General features: G+C 40.4%; 1 pseudogene; it reads left to right on the top strand.

The window, feature by feature from the left end:
- The first annotated feature begins 1,886 nt into the window (after positions 1-1,886).
- LOC119887505 lies at positions 1,887-3,338 on the top strand (annotated as a pseudogene).
- The last annotated feature ends 633 nt before the right edge of the window (positions 3,339-3,971 follow it).

The raw sequence follows: 3,971 nt of genomic DNA, 5'->3' as shown, positions 1-3,971 counted from the left end.
CTTTAAAAAGATTTATGCTTGGAGGGTATGTTGGTGTTTCCACCTCTAGAACAGGAGCTTTGGACCGCTGGGAGCACCCAATATGGGCAGAGTCAGCTGATAGTGGAATCTGCAGTTAGCAGTAGTTAGTGGTTACTGTAATGTTTGCAAAAAGTAAAGCTATCTGTCCATCAGGAAAATACGTAAGTCACAGAGGGAAAACCGGAATATATTTAACTTTCCTTCATAACCGTTAAAGCACTTTCTGCGAGACAAACTCCATCTCTAGCTCAGCAATGGAATGAGCAGTTGGTGTTGTGTTGGGGAAAAAAAGGTTGGGGCATGGCTGAGAGCGGTGACTGTGACATCACAACCTTATGAATCCTTGAATCTTTGAATCCTGACGGCTCGTTTAAGGCACAGTTTCTGAATATGGGCTTTGTACATTTCTCCATGGATTGTGTGTTTTGGTAATTTCACAGTACAGGTGCTGGTCATATAATTAGAATATCATCAAAAAGTTGACTTATTTCAGAAATTCCATTCAAAAAGAGAAACTTGGATATTATATTCATTAATTACACACAGACTGACATATTTCAAATGTTTATTTCGTTTAATTGTGATGATTAAAACTGACAACTAATGAAAAACCCAATATTACTTAAGACCAAAAAAAGGATTTTTAGAAATGTTAGCCAACTGAAAAGTATGAACATGAAAAGTATGAGCATGAACAGCACTCAATACTTAGTTGAGTCGATCAGTCTGTGGCACTGCTCAGGTGTTATGAGAGCCCAGGTTGCTCTGATAGTGGCCTTCAGCTCTTCTGCATTGTTGGGTCTGGCGTATCGCATCTTCCTCTTCACAATACCCCATAGATTTTCTATAGGGTTAAGGTCAGGTGAGTTTGCTGGCCAATTAAGAACAGGGATACCATGGTCCTTAAACCAGACACTGGTAACTTTGGCACTGTGTGCAGGTGCCAAGTCCTGTTGGAAATGAATTCTGCATCTCTATAAAGTTGGTCAGCAGCAGGAAGCATGAAGTGCTCTAAAACTTCCTGGTAGACGGCTGCGTTGACCTTGGACCTCAGAAAACACAGTGGACCAACACCAGCAGATGACATGGCACCCCAAACCATCACTGACTGTGGAAACTTTACACTGGACTTCAAGCAACGTGGATTCTGTGCCTCTCCTCTCTTCCTCCAGACTCTGGGACCTTGACGCTTCTGATGCTGTGTCTTGTTCAAGAGTGGCTTGACACAAGGAATGCGACAGCTGAAACCCATGTCTTGCATATGTCTGTGCGTGGTGGTTCTTGAAGCACTGACTCCAGCTGCAGTCCACTCTTTGTGAATCTCCCCCACATTTTTGAATAGGTTTTGTTTCACAATCCTCTCCAGGGTGCGGTTATCCCTATTGCTTGTACATTTTTTCTACCACATCTTTTCCTTCCCTTTGCCTCTCTATTAATGTGCTTGGACACAGAGCTCTGTGAACAGCCAGCCTCTTTAGCAATGACCTTTTGTGTCTTGCCCTCCTTGTGCAAGGTGTCAATGGTCGTCTTTTGGACAGCTGTCAAGTCAGCAGTCTTCCCCATGATTGTGTAGCCTACAGAACTAGACTGAGACCATTTAAAGGCCTTTGCAGGTGTTTTGAGTTAATTAGCTGATTAGAGTGTGGCACCAGGTGTCTTCAATATTGAACCTTTTCACAATATTCAAATTTTCTGAGATACTCATTTTGGGGTTTTCATTAGTTGTCAGTTATAATCATCAAAATTAAAAGAAATGAACACTTTAAATATATCAGTCTTTGTGGAATGAATGTTTACATTATACAAGTTTCACTTTTTGAATGGAATTATTGAAATAAATCAACTTTTTGATAATATTCTAATTATATGCCCAGCACCTGTATTTATATAGCACCTAGAACTACTTAATAATTAAAAAAGGGTGGAAATCTCAATATATGGGACCTTTTAAGTTTATCTGGTAATTACGGTAATCATGCTGAAATGGAAGGGTTGGTGGGGGGCAGATTTTCTATTCTTTTATATGCTCAAAGCGTGGGGAAATCAGCACTACAGTGGTTAGCCGTTTCAAAAATAAAAATTCTACTAATTGGCCCTGGACGTTTCCAACACCTACAAAAATCACAACTGCAATATTACTTGTGTTACTGATTGTTTACATGGGGAAAAAACTGTTGCATGCTCTAATGCTGACACAAAAGGCCCACTGATTCCTACTCAAGGTGTCTATACTGTATCTATTTCGCTTTTTTTAAGAGGCACAACCAAAATGAATTCACTCTTGATTTGGGTCTTTTCAAAAAATATTGGACATCACCAGACTTCTTCTTCAAAAAGCAAGTTGCCCAAAATACTATTGAATGTGTTTTTTAATATTAAGGAATGATAACAATACTTATGATGTGTCCTCCCCCTTATGTTTATCGTCCTTGTTCTTCTTGTTCTTCTTCCAGGTAATGTCCAGATCCACTCCTCTAACCCAACCACCAACACTATCCAGGGTCCGAATGTTGTGCTGTATGGAGAGGCCTTGTACTACAACTGTTACAACCTAGATGCTGTTTGTCGATTCAACCTTACCACCAAAACTATCACCACCTTACAACTACCCAAAGGCACCAGGTTCGCTGATCAAATCAGAATCAGATATTTGAATGTATGAATCAACTTTTGTAAAAGATTACGTAAAATTATGAATGTGCCAAAGCAAAGCATAATGAGTCCATGAAACTAAGATGCTGATACATTGTTTTCCAAGTTCTCATTTCTAAAAAGGAAACATCACTTCTGTCTGTTTTGTTTTCAGGTTTAACTCAAAGGGTAACTTCTGCCACCTTGAGGAATGCTACCCGTTCACCGACCTGGACCTGGCAACAGATGAGTCAGGTGTTTGGGTGATCTATACCACCAGCCAGGACTTTGGCAACCTGGTGCTGTCCAAGGTGGAGGAGGATGAACCAATGACTCTTGGCCAGACCTGGCACACCTCGGTCTACAAGCAGGGGGTGACCAAACCTTCATGGCCTGTGGCGTGCTCTACGCAACACGGTATGTCAACAAAACCATGGAGGAGATCTTCTATGCATTTGACACCACGACGGGGGTAGAAAGGTTCAAGTTGGAGTTTTCATCAACAAGATGTCTCCCAACATTTATTCCCTGAACTACAGCCCTGTGGACCAGATGCTACATGCCTACTGTGACTCCTTCATGGTCTCCTATAAGGTCTTGTTTTGGTAGGGACATGTCTCTACCAATATTCAGCGACTACTGAGTTGTCCTTAGCAATAACTGTGATTAAAAACATGTAAATATAACCACTGTTGTCCGTCAGTGTCTGGTCAATGTATTAGGAACACGCAGGGTTAACAGATCTCATTCTCTACTACGAGTCCACTGCGTTTTAGTTCACAGGTATTTTGTCTTTAGCAATTGGTCTTTTTTTGTGTTAAAATATTCAATATGAATGTGAATCATGAGCTTGAGCATGAGAGTAATGTCAATCAGTGGCTCTCCTGGTAGCAGCACAGAGTCTCTCCCTCACCTGCCACACCGTTGCATGTGCATGGTGCGAGAGAGGGAGAGACACATTACATTGGCATTTACAGATTTAGCTGATGCTTTTATTTGATGCAGTATTTCACTCTTCTCAGGGTTAACAAACTCAAGCACAGTTTCCATTAAATTGTCATGCAAATTTAAACCAGACATTTGAAATGTCGCAGAAAATTTTAAAAAAATAAATGTGAAATAGGTGCATTTCCATCAGCTGGTTTGGAGTGAATAAACGATATGGCAAGCGTAAGGGATGGACTGAAATGAAAATTCTTGGCCGAAGCCAAAACTGAATATAATGAAAAAAATTTACCGAATACCGAACAAGTACATACACATTTTTTCCATTTATTTCGCCGATTTTGTTTTTTTTACCATTTCAGAAATTAAATAGT

The sequence above is a fragment of the Micropterus salmoides genome, unplaced genomic scaffold (genome assembly GCF_014851395.1).
Source record: "Micropterus salmoides isolate LMB-PRFRI ecotype aquatic unplaced genomic scaffold, ASM1485139v1 Ms_hic_scaffold_4204, whole genome shotgun sequence".
NCBI lineage: Eukaryota > Metazoa > Chordata > Actinopteri > Centrarchiformes > Centrarchidae > Micropterus > Micropterus salmoides.
The sequence above is the reverse complement of the archived record's forward strand: the minus strand, read 5'-3'. Positions and strand labels throughout refer to the sequence as shown.